The sequence below is a fragment of the Carcharhinus amblyrhynchos genome, unplaced genomic scaffold (genome assembly GCF_965287045.1).
Source record: "Carcharhinus amblyrhynchos unplaced genomic scaffold, sCarAmb.v2.hapA scaffold_44, whole genome shotgun sequence".
Lineage (NCBI taxonomy): Eukaryota > Metazoa > Chordata > Chondrichthyes > Carcharhiniformes > Carcharhinidae > Carcharhinus > Carcharhinus amblyrhynchos.
In genome coordinates, this window is record NW_027649785.1 from 2636016 (window position 1) to 2650949 (window position 14934).

At 44.6% G+C, this 14934-nt stretch overlaps 1 protein-coding gene across 3 annotated transcripts in view; it reads right to left on the reverse strand.

Moving 5' to 3' along the window:
* LOC145337152 (synaptosomal-associated protein 25-like) overlaps positions 1-14934 on the reverse strand; it is a 298706-nt gene that overhangs the window by 96582 nt on the left and 187190 nt on the right. For 2 of the 3 annotated variants that reach the window (XM_080181938.1, XM_080181940.1), the window contains exon 1: positions 6875-7024. The exons of the other annotated variant lie outside the window; for it this stretch is intronic. The gene's annotated coding sequence lies outside the window, so the exon portion shown is untranslated. Of the gene's footprint in view, positions 1-6874; positions 7025-14934 lie in introns of those variants that run through there. 3 annotated transcript variants of the gene reach the window in all.

The following is a 14934-nucleotide window of genomic DNA, read 5'->3' on the forward strand; positions in this document are numbered from 1 at the left end:
AAAGGGCGGCAGTATAGCTAACACTGCTGCCTTGAAACACCAAGGACCCAGGTTCGATTCTTGCGTCCGTGTCGAGCCTGCACGTTCTCCCCTTGTCTGCGTGGGTTTCTTCTGGGTGCTCCAGTTTCTCCCCTTTGTCTGAAAGCCGTGCTGGTTAGGGGAATTGGCCAGGCTAAATTCTCCCTCAGTGTATCTGAGCAAGCGCCAGAGTCTGGCGACTAGGAGATTTTCACAATAACTTCATTGCAGTGTTAATGTAAGCCTCCTTGTGACTAATAAATAAACTTTAAATTTTCCATTTAAGTAATGTTCCACTTCTCCATTCTTCCTGACAATCTCACATTTTCCAATATCTGCCAAATCTTCTGGTGCTGCTGATCTCTGTGGCATTTGCGTGGCTCCCCTGTACTGCTGCTGGGAACCGTGTCGAGGGTGGGTCACCTTAAGTGGGACTGGAAGATCCTGCTGGCAGGAACAACTGGAAAATCCCATCCTGTTGTCTTCTGGTCTTGTATTCAACATACTGGCTACAAAATGCTTTAGGGGTGTTCAGATACAAATCTTTCCATAGATCTAGCACACTTCCGCTATCTTTATTAACCTACATCCCAGCTTGAACCCTTCTGAATTTCAGCCATCATGTTTCCATCATTTTCTCTCTTTCTCCATTCCACCAATGGTGGTGGGCTCTTTAGCTAGGGATCCTCTTCCTAAACCCTCTTCACTGCCCCACCTTCTCTTTCCTATGCCTCCTCAGCATTCATCTATCACCAAAGTTTCAGCCACCCCCACAAACCCTTCCCCCAAATCTAGTGTTGAGGGTCTTCATTGAAGAACGTTTAGGGACATCTCTCTCTAGTAGAACATTGGTAGAACTTGGTGGAAGGCTTGATCAGCAAAGCCTGTCCACCATCTGACAGGCACAAGCCAGGAGTGTGATGGAATACTCCCCATTTTCCTGAATGGGTGCAGCTCCAACAACACTCAAGAAGCTGGACACCATCCGGTTCAAAGTATCCTGTTTGATCAGCACCCCATCACCACCTTCAACATCCACTCCCTCCACCAGCGATGCTCAGTGGCAGCCGTGTGGACCATCTACAAAAACGCACCGCTGCAAATTGCCAAGGCTCCTCTGACAGCAACTTCCAAACCCACAACTTCTACCATCCAGAAGGAACACAAGGGTAGCAGATACCTACCCTTCACCTATCTTTAGCAGTGGCTGTTTTGAGGGTGTGTTTTTGTCCCTCTTTGATTTGGTTTATTGTCACATGTATTACTTTGCAGTGAAAAATATTGTTTCTTGCGCGCTCTATAGACAAAGCATACTGTTCATGGCAAAGGCAAGGAGACAGTGCAGAATGTAGTGTTATAGTCATAACTAGGGTTCAGAGAAAGATCAACTTAATGCAAGGTAGGTTCATTCAAAAGGAACACCATCATCTGGAAGTTCCCCTCCAAGCTACTCACCGTGCTGAGTTGGAAATATATCACCGTTTCTTCACAGACACTGGGTCAAAATCCCGGGATTCCCTCCCTTACAGCACAGTGGGTGTACCGACATCACAGGGACTGCAGCGATTCAAGAAGGTAGCTCACCACCACCTTCACAAGGGGCAGTTAAGGATGGCAATAGCTGCTGGCCCAGGCAGCAACGTCCACGTCCCGGGAAAGAATTTAAAAATCTGGTGAAGTTTGAAAGATGATTGGGAGGAGAAAAGTCCAGAAAGAAAAGTTGTGGCAGAATGAAAACCACAGGAAATAATGCAGTCAAAGAAAATCAAAGGATGTGTTCAAGAAGAGGAAACAGTCGGGGTTCCAAGAAAATAAAGAACATTACAAAAAGACAGAGACGGATGCAAAAAAGTGCTAGCAGGAGAAAGATTCCTGACTACAAAATAAATAAACTAAAGTCAGAATACAATGTTCGCAAGAAACTGCACAGGGTTGTGAACGAAGCCCAGCCATCACGCAAACCAGCCTCCCATCTATTGACTCTTCAAAACCCCGCCATCAGCATAATAATCAAAGCACCCCAGACATTCTCTCTTCCACCTTCTTCCTTCAGGAAAAAGGATGCTGAAGTCTGAGGTCACGTACTAACCAACTTAAGAACAGCTTCTTCCCTGCTGCCGTCAGTCTTTTGAATGGACTGACCTTGCATTAAGTTGATCTTTCTCTGCACCCTAGCTATGACTATAACACTACATTCTGCACTCTCTCCTTTCCTTCTCTAAGAACGTATGCTCTGTCTGTATTGCACACAAGAATCAATATTTTTCACTGTACACTACTACATGCGACAATAATAAATCAAATCAAAACGGGACAAAAACACGTCCTCAGAACAGCCACCACTAAAGATAGGTGATATTTGTGGACAAACAAGGATGCAGGTGGAGTAACCTTGGTGAAAGAGGATGGAATCAAAGAGAGAGGTCGAGCCAGTGCGTCAACTGACTTTATGAATGAAAAAAATCCCGAGAACAAAGACAGAAGAGGGAGCTGCAAATAATTGACTGTTCCAGTTTGATGCTGGTGTCAATCTGAACAGCACAGACCACAATAAAAAACAGCAGCGCATTAGAACAGGATTCAATATCACTGCTAGTTTGGAGCTGCCTGCCTGAAGCTGGGCTCTAGGTCCTGGTCTACCTCCTAACTGTGTTCCTATAAGACAGAAAATCCCAAAAGTGTGCAGACAAAACATCGATATTCACAGAAAAGGGGGAGAATTAAACTCCTAACTTCAAGATATCAGGGGGAGTTATAGTCCAGAGACTGAGGAAGTGGAAGCCCATAAGGTGGGTTCATGTTCAAAAGAAGTACACTTGATGTCATGTTTGCTTTGGAGACAAGCAATGGAGAAATATTGGGAAGGCCAATACAAAATGAAGGTTGTTTTCATTGATCTAGAGAAGTTTTAGTGTTGATCCAGAAGGATCCAGTATAGACAATAAAAACATACAAATCTTATTCCAACTTATAAAGCAAAGAAAAAGTTTAATAAAGAAACTTCATTACTCCAACACTTGAGACCTCACCCAGGGCCATTCCAAGTTTCCCACAATTCACAACATGCTCTAACTTATACGAACCAGTTGATCATCACATCATTGTGTCATTGGTTAAGTGGCTCACTGGGTCAGCTGACCCTTACAGCTTGTTACCATTGATCACACTACAACAGATAGAATGTAACCGGTGATAACATCTAACATATAGGACCAGGGGTTTCCAGGAAGAAAGTCTAGAGATGTGCCAGAATTGTGGAGACTCTGAAGTGTGAGAGTTGAATTTGGGAGCATAGGGACAGGACCTATACATGAGGTGGGCCAGATAAAGTCAAAGTTGGACAGTACCAAGGATTGGCACTGAGCCCCTTACCCTTCCTGGAGAAAAACTCTGTAAAACAAGGGTGTGAGGATGAGTCAAGCAAAGACACTATATATATGGACTGTTAGTTAGAGCCTGGAGAGTGAATGTGTGAAGATTATGGGTGAAGACTTGGAGAAAGTGAATAATTTCAAATATCTGGGGTCAATGGTAGCAGAAGATGGAAACATGAAAACAGAAATTAATCAATAGATTAGTTCTGGGTTGGGGTAATGGGAAGAAGTGCAGTGAATTGTTGTGTGATAGGAAAGGTGCCACTGAAACTGAAAGGAAGAATCTACAAGACTGTGAGAACGGCCTTGTTGTACAGCACAGAAACTTCTACAAACATCAAGAGGAGCAATAGTAGCTGGACAACAATAAGATGCAGATGGGAAATGGACGTGTGGAGTGATGGTAAAAAAAAATCTGAACCTGCACATTGTGGTGGGGTGGGGGGTGGTGGGAGCGGTGGTGTCAGGGTCTCAGTGAAGATTGAAGCAAGTAGCCATTACCATAGTTACCTGTTGCCCAAAAACAGAGAGAACATGCGGTGAGGCAAGTGATGGAAGGAGAAGAGGAAGCCCTGAGATCATGTGGAAAGTTGCAGCAGCTAAAGAGTTAACACAGTGAAATTGGAACAGGAATGGGAGACTGTCAGGACGGGATGGAGAAAGGCGATCAGTCAGCATTGTGATGACACCAAGTAAGATGGGGAAGGAGGTTGCTACAAAGTCTGGATAAAGTGTCATCAAATTTAGAAGCATCCAACCGGACTTAATTAAGCTGGTAATGTTTAATGCACTCCTTACAGCAACCGGCCCATTGTAACTACTGCACTCAGCACCCAGTAACATCTCCAGAAAAGGAAGGCAATTAGATGAAGCAAACGGCATTTAAGAATCTGAGGAATGTAGCAGATTTGTCAGTTACTCCCTTTTAGTTACAGCAAATTGATGGAGAATTCTTAAGGGACCAAGTAAAATTCAATATCGTCACAATCTTTAACCAGATCAGAATGAAGGAGTGCTATCAATAGCTCTGTCACTGAACCAGAATAAGAAAGGACATTCTGCCCTTTGAGCTTGTTGCAGCATTCAGTTAGATCAGGAGTGGTCTAGAGTTTACTTTCATTTAGCCAGCTTGATTCCACTTCCTTTAAGGACCGTATCTAGCAAAAATCTATCAATCTCTGTTAGAATCATAGAATCCCTATACTGCAGAAGGAGGCCATTCAGCCCATCAAGTTTGCACTGCTCTCTGAAAGAGCATCTTACCCAGCAAACCACCCCGACACCCCCAAAACTCCAAGCATTCACCATGATTAAACCACCTAACCCGCACATCTTTGGAGTGTGGGAGGAAACCAGTGTGCCTGGAGGAAACTCACACTGACACAGGGAGAAGGTGCAGACTCCGCACAGACAGTGACCAGAGACCAGAAATGAACCTGGGTCCCTACCGCTGTGAGGCAGCAGCACTAACCACAGTGCCAACATGTTCTGAAATTTATTGACCAATTCCACAGCCACTGGGAGGATCTGCCGGCCTCAACAGCTCTCCGTGGGGAGAGGAAACGGTTTCTCTCTGTCTAAACTAACAACTCCCTTAATCATCTTCCACGCTGCTGGCAAAATGTGTCAGAGGTATTAGTTATCAAAGATGCTCTAAAATAAACTGTGTTCCCCAGAGGGAGCCATTTTAACCATTGTGTTTGAGTGTACAGTTTGAGTGTGACTATGTCATTGAGAAACTGTGACATTTTGTATTCCTTGTGAATCAATCCAGTTTGTAACTCCTTTGATTGATCGCTGTTGATTCTGAATTTGATTGAAATTATTTAATTCAGCTCTTAGAAAAAAAGCTTCCATTTTCGTACAGCTTATCCAGAGTGTTCCAAAGTAATTAGCAGTCAATAAATTACTTTTGAAGTGTGGTCACGGTTGTTGTGATAGTAAATATAGAAAGCAGCAAAAAGCAGTGAAATATTGAAGTTAATCTATTTTTGGAGATGTGACTGGAAAGGTCTCCCTCCACTGTGACTCCAGATCCACAGCAATGTGACTGAGTCTTAAATGTCCTCAGGGATGGATAATAAATGCAGGCCCAGCCAGGGACGCCCACATCCCATGAATAAATAGAAATAAAGTACAGGATCTTGAGGAAGATTGCTCTGTTTCCACTGCCCCACCCTCAGCTATAAAGTCTAGGGTCAAACATGCGATCAGTGCTGGTATAAATGGATCAGTTCCACATTGTACATGCACCAACTGGGAAGCTCTGCTGCCCATTTTTTAATAGTCCCTTCATACTATCCCTAAATGGGCACTTTTGTCCCCAGGAAGGTTGGAGCCCTTGCCCCTCCACCACTGTAGAACTTGCTGATTTGGAAGTGTTGGCCGCAACTGAAATCTTTTACACTACAATGAGTTAAAATCCTGAGTCTGTACCTTTAACATATCCCTCTCCCCTCTCTTTGCTTCAGCGGACTGCTGAGGACACACAATTGACTGGAAAACCTGCATCATTCACCACCTTGTGGCGTCAGCGAGTGAGATAGTTGATTTGATGGACGGGGGCAACATTAATTGTAATAATAACCTTGGAAGAAGTGATCTTTGGAGCCCTGTGTTGTTTCAGTTTTACTGGTTTGATGTCATAGCAACAACACCCAACACAAAGCAGCTAGAATCACAGCTCTGGAGCCAGCATCAAGAACAGATCTAATCATCTATTTTCCATGTTGTTGGTTCGATACGTTCAGTATCTCATTGCAAGATTATCATATTATAAATCTGAAGAACTTTAATCACAGTACAATCTAAGAACAAGCTCCACTCCTCTCCCACGAAGCCAATGTGCCTACAGGTTGTTCATCTGTTGTGCAGCTTTCCAATCTCAGACAACTCACCTACTGAGCGCTTTTCTCAAACCAGACACACACACAAATCACTGGATGGTGGGGTGGGGGGAGATCGGTCAAGACAAAGCATCAAAAATCGCTGAAGACAGGTCACTGTTTGCTGACTTCCTACCTTATGGTACCTGCAGTTTGAACAGTTGCTACTTCTGGCGTTGAGCAGACGGTCCTGTATTCTCTACAAACACAAAGGCCAGTCCATATTGAAACAAAAGAAACTCTTGGGCAGACAGACAGAGAGAGAGAGAGAGAGATGCCCGTCACTGTCAGAGGACCTCCAGACACATAGGAAAATGTAATAAACGCCAGTAAAGGCAGACCGTGTATAAAACAACTCTTGGTGCCCAGAATCTCAGCACTCTAACACTGGCTGCTATCAGTCCCTCCGTTATTGCTGCCGCTGCAAAGTAATATTACTGCTATCTGCAAATCAATCAATTTGGCCAAAACAGAGAGAGAGGCAGGAGAGAGTGGTCCAGCTCTCAACTGCCTTAAGTGACTAAGCTTTCTGTTTTAAACGTGCTACAAAATGCTGTTTTCTTTAAAGATATTCTATGTTTATAGTGCTGTACTAACCGTCAATTTCTCTTGGTGTGTTGCTGTGGGAAGACTCTGGGCAGGAATCCACTCTGTGATGGCTGGCTTTGCCCCGCTCTCCCTGTGCCTCCGAGTGAATTCTCGCTCCAAGAAACACTGAGAGGCTGTTCAGCAGCTCCCCACCATCCCCATTCAGACACACACACACACACACACTGCAGCAAGCTGCTGACAGTCTGTGAGTGACCACTGCACCTCCGAGTCAGGCTCCACCCAGCCGGATCCATGCAGCGCTCAGTGTCTCATTCTAATTCCAACAGGAGACAAAGGAGCTGGCTCCAACTGGGCAAGGCGCTGGGAGGGAGGAATGGTCTCCCTGTCTACGCCAGATACACAAATGGAAATACACTTCGGACACAAGGTGGATGAGGTTAAAATAAACTCACTCCAGCACAGCCCCCGTTTCTGGCTACTTCCTTTATTCACAAAGTTTCCAGAATGTGCAGTGGATGTGATGGCAAGTAAGACACGTTTTGTTTTAATATTGATTCATGGGATGTGGGCTAGTTTATTGCCCAACCCTAATTGCCCTTGTTCAGAAGGAATTGAGGAGTCAACCATATTGTTGTGGATCTGGAGTCACAGGTAACCAGACTAGGTAAAGACGGCAGATTTCCTTCCCTAAAGGACATTAGTGACCCAGATGAGTTTTTACCACAATCGTGATTTTTTTAAATTACTGACTTCAAATTTCACCAGCTGCCCTGGTGGGATTTCTACCCAGGTCCCCAGACCATTAGCATAGATCACTAGATTACTAATCCAGTGACATTATCAATACACTACCTCCTATGTATTGCCAAAGTGAGAAAGTAATAAGTTTAAAGTTTATTTCTTAGTATCACAAGTAGGCTTGAATTAACACTGCAATGAAGTTACTGTGAAAATCCCCCAGTGGCCACAGTCCAGCACCTGTTTGGGTACCCTGAGGGAGAATTTAGCATGGTCAATCCACCTAACCAACACAGCTTTCAGACTCATTGACCATAAGACATAGGAGCAGAATTAGGCCACTCGGCGCATCGAGTCTGCTCCACCATTCAATCATGGCTGACTTTTTCTCATCCCCATTCTCTTGCCTTCTCCCCATAACCTCTGAATCCCTTGTTGATCAAGAACCAATCTAACACCGTCTTAAAGACACTCAATGACCTGGCCTACACAGCCTTCTGCGGCAAAGAATTTCACAGCTTCATCACTCTCTAGCTAAAGAACTCTTTGATAGAACAACTGAAAGATCTGCACCTTTTCCCTTTTCAATCAAACCTGCAGCATCTCCTGTTCTTTTATCATCTTAAAAGCCCCTCAATGCTCAGTTTCTCTTCTAGTTCTGTCTACTGTCAATAGCAAGAACAGGTCACGGCATCAATTTTCTGCTTTTTTTCAACGAATGGTCCAGTTAATTATTCTCCTTACGAACAGTCTGGATAAAATATAATGCAGTGTGAAAGTTTTAATTGGCAGGCAACTGAATAATTTTTACATTAACATTAACTCTGGCCCCACTTCAAAATCTCCGAGTGTGATTGGAATGTACTAGGTAGCTGGATGAGAAAAGGACAGATTAGCAGCCCTGGAATTTAGTCTGTGCACTCTCCAGCAATAACTCTGCAGATGCCACTGATTAAATCCAGTCCCTGACACGTAGCAATAAAATACAATGGCTGCTTCTACTGAACATGATCAATATCCTGGGGGTTACCATTAACCAGGAACTGAACTGGACCAGCCACACAAATATTGTGACTACCAGGGCAGGTCAGAGTTTGGGAATTCTGCGGCAATGGTCAAACAAGAGGTGTCCTCCATCCACATTGGAATCATCCATTAACACAGGTAAATACGGAGCCTATCATCTGCTTCTGAACCATCCTGTAACATTGGCTTGTGCCTGAGGCAGCCTGTACCAGTGCGGATTACATCCAGAGAAAACCAAGAATAAACAGAAGGAATGACTGAAGAAAGAGAGAGTTATTCCGTAAATTAGTCCTGCCCACTCTTGATTTCAGGACCCTCCATCTCAAGCACATTCTCCCCCCCCACCAACCAATCTCATCCCCTTGCCCCGAACTCCTAGCAGCCTCTCCACGCACCCCCGCCATCACAAGTTTGAAGCCCAGGCAACAATACTGCAGATCACCACAATTTCCTTTCCTCACTTCCCGTACCTTCCCCCCCTCCCCACCCCACCCCATCACCCTCTGAGGCCCAGACATCCCTCCTCCAGACCCTGCAATCTCATCCGATTACTTCTCTGAATCATCTATGGGGACTCAATAACTACAACATGATAATAATGATTCTGGGGAAGGTTCCAGAGATGAGAAAGTTTAGTTATGTAGAATAATTGGAGATGCAGCTTATGTGGTTTATTTAGATTTTCAATGTGGTTCAACAAGCTTTCAACAAGGTCTCATTTAACAAACCACTATGTAAAATTAAAGCACATGGGATTGCAGGTAATGTCTTGAGATGGTTAGAAAGCTGGTTAACAGACAGGAAGCAAATAGTTGATATTTTTCTGATTGGCAATCAGTGACTAGTGAGGTTCCGCAGGGATCTGTGCTAGAACCCAACTGTTCACATTATATAATAATGGTTTGGAAGAGGCAACTGAATGTATTAATCTCCAAATTTGCAGATGATACAAAGTTGGGTGGGAGGGTGAGCTGTGTGGAGGATGCAGAGATGTTTCAGTATGATTTGGACAGGCTGAGTGTGTGGGCATCTGCATGGCAGATGCAGTATAATGTGGATAAATGTGAGGTTATCCACTTTGCCAGCAAATAATTATTGGTAGTAATAATAAGAAGATGGATTATTACTTGAATGGGTGTAAATTGAGAGAGGTGGATACTCAATAAGACCTTGGCGTCCTTGTGCATCAATCGCTGAAAATAAGTGCGCAGGTACATCAGGCAGTAAAGAAGGCAAATGATTTTTTGGCCTTCATAGCAAGAAGATTTGAGTATAGGGATAGGGATGTTTTGCTGCCACTGTACAGGACATTGGTGAGGCTACACCTGGAGTATTGTGTGCAGATTTGGTGTCCTTACCTGAGATGGGATATCCTTTCTATAGAGAGAGTATTGTGAAAGTTTACCAGGCTGATTCCTGGGATGGCAGGTCTGTATATGAGGAGAGACTAAGTCGGTTAGGACTATATTCATTGGAGTTTAGAAGAATGAGAGGGGATCTGATAGGAACTTATAAAATTCTAACAGGTTAGACAGGGTAGATTCAGAAAGAATGTTCCCAATGGTGGGGGAGTCCAGAACTAGGGTCATAGTTTGAGGATAAGGGGTAAACTCTTTAGAACTGAGATGGGGAGAAATTTCTTCACCCATGGGGTGGAGAATGTGTGGTATTCACTCCCACCGAATGTAGCTGAGGCCAAAACATTGTGTGATTTCAAGAAGAAATTAGATATCACTCTTGGGGCTAAAGGGATCAAGGGATATATTGGCGGGGGGGCAGGAAGAATCAGGATATTGAATTCAATGATCAGCCATGATCAAAGTGAAGGGCAGAGCAGGCTCGAAGGACCGAGTGGCTTACTCCTGCTTCTAGTTTCGATGTTTCTATGCTATTCACCTTAGGAGGAGGCAATCGAGAGGAGATTTGATCAGGGTGTTCAAAATCATGACGGGACTGGACAGGGTAGATACAGAGAAACTGTTCCCATTGCTGGAAGGATTGAGAATCAGAGGACACCGAATTAAGGTGATTGGAGAAAGAAGCAATGGGACAAATTTTTAATGCAGGAAATACAACGCAGAACACACTGCCAGTGAGTGTGGGAGAGGCAGATTCAATCCTGGCTTTTAAAATGGAATGGGATCACTCTCTGAAGAGAAAACATTTGCAGAGCTCTAGGGAAGGAAGGGAGAGTGGCATTGGTTGTATTGGTCTTACAGAGGGCCAACACAGAACTGCCGCTTTCTGCGCTGCAGTCATTCAATGATTCTCTGAAGGCTGAGACCCACACCTCATCTCGGAGCTCACCATTTGAGCACAGGCTCCACCGATGAGATGGGTGCCCAGAAATAGAAGCTGCCAAGCTTCTAGACCCAGTTTTCGTGCTAAGAGATTTCTAGTAAACACATTTGTTATAGAATGAATTTCACTTTTAATCTATTACAGGAAAGCTACTGGGCGTCTCTGTCTCTTTGTGAGACAAGAACTCTGGCAGAATTGAAAGAATATCTACTTGAATCAACAGGCAATAAATCAGACTGGTTGTGTGGGACCGAGTGTTAATGATTCATTTTGTTTCCTCTTTCTCAGCACATCACTTAGAATCACAGAATCCTTACTGTACAGAAAGAGGCCATTTGGCCCATCAAGTCTGTACCAACCACATCCCACTCAGACCCTATTGCCATAACCCCACACATTTACCCTGCTAATCCCCCAACACCATGGGACATTTTAGCATGGCAAATCCACCTAACCCGCATATCTTTGGCATGTAGGAGGAAACTGGAGCATCTGGAGGAAACCCACGCAGACATGAGGAGAACATGCAAACTCCACACAGACAGTGACCCGAAGCCAGAATTGAAGTTGAGTTCCTGCCCCTGTGAGGCAGCAGTACTAATCATGGTGCCACTGTGCCACCAGAACTTAAAGGGGGTTGAGTGGTACAACAGGCTCCACCCACACTGTCAACTTTGATTTTTGGGGTGTGCCTGGAGTTTTCATCATGTGACTGTCTGACTCAAACCTCTCCACGCCTACACTCCCACCACTGCTCCTTTATCCCCGTGTCTGGGTGCATTCCTCTGGGTACTCCAGTTTCAGCTTCACAGTCCAAAGATATGCGGGTTAGGTGGCTTGGCCATGATAAATTGGCCCTTAGTGTTTTTTTGGGGTGGTGGGGGGGGGGGGGGGTGGGGGGCGGCGGTGGTGGTGAGTTACAAGGGCAAATATGTGGGATTACAGGGATACATACTTAGGTGGGGATTGTTGTCGGTGCAGGCTTGATGGGCTGAATGGCCTCTTTCTGCACTTATTCTATGATCCAAATGCACAAACTTCCCACATCCAACTGGAAAGGAAACTGACTGTTTGGATTAATCCTGTCGGTCAGAGAGTACTTTGCCCCATCTCCAATATTTTTTAAACAAATAAAAGTGTTCAAAGATAATGGAGAAATGTTCTTTTTTTGCCCCTTTGATTTTTCTTGTTTATTTTGCTTGTAGCTGAGTGTTGGATATTGATCTTCAATTTCCCAAGCATTGGTAAGCATAGGTAACATATCAGCCTTTGGGAGATGGTTCTAAACTAGCTCAGGATGATGATGGGTGCCACGGTGGTTAGTGCTGCTGCCTCACAGCACCAGGGACTCAGGTTCAATTCCTGGCTTGGATCACTGCCCGTGTGGAGTTTGCACATTCTACCCATGTCTACATGGGTTTCCTCCGGGTGCTCCGGTTTCCTCCCACAGTCTAAAAACGTGCAGGTTAGGTGGATTGGCCATGCTAAATGTGTGAGGAAACGGAGATAAGGTGGAGCAGTAAGATACTCTGTCACAGAGCCAGTGCAGACATGGTGGGCCAAATGGCCACCTTCTGCACTGTAGGGATCTATGATTCGATGATCTATGGTGAAAGAAAAGTAGGTCAGTCATGAGAGATGTTTGGCAGTCTTGATCCATCTGTGAATGAATGTTGCACCACAGTCCCCAAAACTGACTCCCACTGACCCCCCCATATTGACAATAAACTGACAAGCTGATTCAGAAAGGCAAGGATTAGCTGGAATGGATAATGGAAAAACATTACGTTGGTGCAAGTAAGGGTTCCTCTTGTCTGTACACTCCAGTGGTAACACTCAAGTCAGAGCTCCAGGATTGAATGGTAGGACTAGGGGGCACAGCCTCAAGATAAAGGGGGGGCGGTTCAGAACGGAGTTGAGGAGGAACTTCTTCACTCAAAGGGTGGTGAATCTCTGGAATTCTCTGCCCGTTGAAGTGGTGGAGGCTGCCTCGCTAAATATTTTTAAGAAGCGGGTTGATGGGTTTTTGATAAGAGAGGGGATTAAGGGTTATGGGGAGAGGGCGGGAAAGTGGAACTGAGCCACGACAGATCAGCCATGATCTTATTGAATGGCGGGGCAGGCTCGAAGGGCCAGATGGCCTACTCCTGCTCCTATTTCTTATGTTCTTATGTTCTTATTTCTTATGTATTCAGGAATTTGAGCAGGCTGATTCTTCAGTGCAGTGCTGAGCAAGTGCTCTATTGTCTTTTGGGTAACACACACTAAAGCAAGGCTCCATCTTCCCTCATCAGAGGGATATCACAGACCTCTTGCCATTACTGGAAGAAGAGCAAGGTAGTTCTCCTTGTTGTCCAGGCCACCATTTCTCACTTAACCAATAGCTTCAAAACCTGATCAACAAGCCACTTATCTCAGATGCTCTCTGGGGCAACCTAGGTTGCGAAAGGTGTCTCCTGGGATTAGGATGAAATGATACAGGGTAGAAGGACCTTTATTAAATACACCACGCTTTACCTGGGAGTTCTTGATGCTGGCACTAATTGTCGGAAGCTGGAAATGGTACACTCCCAGCACTAATATCTCTCATCTTTGATATATAGACGGCTGACAGAGAAAGTAGAGAGAAATAAAGAAAGTGTAGCTCCAAAACAGATTATTTAGCACATCATTACCACTCTGTTCCAACAGATGTTTTATCACTGGTGATTTATACAGCCTCCTCGCTGAATGAGTAATCATAGGGATTACTCACCAGGGTGGAATACTGAGAAGATTCAAACACCCAAGGGCACTGAGCAAAGATTCTCTCTTTGTTCAGGATGACTACTGCGATATGACTCCAAGGCTTTTGACAATCTTCCGCCTACGTTACGCCAGGAGCTTGGGAGAATCCCCGTGAGAAATTCCAAGTAGATATTCCAATGGAGGACACCGTTTTCAGCTCACGCAAAGAGTTCAGATGAGTTTAGTTTCGATACCCTTGCCGGAACTGAAATGCCAAGAATTGTAGGCTAAAGAGGAACCCTTACTTGCACCAACCTAACATTTTTCCATTATCCATTCCAGCTAATCCTTGCCTTTCTGAATCAGCTTGTCAATTTATTGTCAATATGGGGCGGGGGGGGGTCAGTGGGAATCAGTTTTGGGGACTGTGGTGCAATATTCATTCACAGATGGATCAAGACTGCCAAACGTCTCTCATGACTGACCTACTTTGCTTTCATTGATCATCGAATCATAAATCCCTACAGTGCAGAAGGAGGCCACTCGGCCCAAGATGTCTGCACTGGCTCTGTGACACAGTATCTTACTCCCCCACCGTATCTCCGTTTCCTCACATATTTAACATGGCCAATCCACCTAACCTGCACATCTTTAGACTGTGGCTGTAAACTTGCAGCATTCCTTGTGTGATTACCGCCACCTCACCCAATGGTGTAAGCACCTATTCCCTCTCCCAAAGCTGTCCCATGTTGTGTGTACTATCCCACACCTCAAACATTCTCTCTTCCACCTCTTTCCATCAGGAAAAGGGTACAAAAGTCTGAGGTCACATATCAAACAACTCAAGAACAGCTTTTTCCCTGCCGTCATCAGACTTCTGAATGGACCTTCCTTATATTAAGCTGCTCTTTCTCTACACCATAGCTATAACTGTAACACTACATTCAGCACTCTCTCCTTTCCTTTTCTTTGAACAGTATACTTTATGTATAGTGCGCAAGAAACAATAAACAATGCTGATACAGGTGACAATAGTAAATTACATCAATCCACAGGATGCACTGAGGCTTCTTCTTCAGCACCTCCTAAACCTGTGACCACAGGAGAACCACAGCAGCATTGGAACACCATCACCTCCACATTCTCTTGCACGCCAAACACCATTCTAAACTGGAACGACACTGGTTGTATCTTCACTGTCATAGGGTCAAATTTCTGGTACTCCCTTCCTAAGAGCATTGTTGACACATCTTCTGTCATAGAAGGGTCTGGTATGTCAAGGGTTAATATGGCAGCAGCGTTCCCTGACTTAA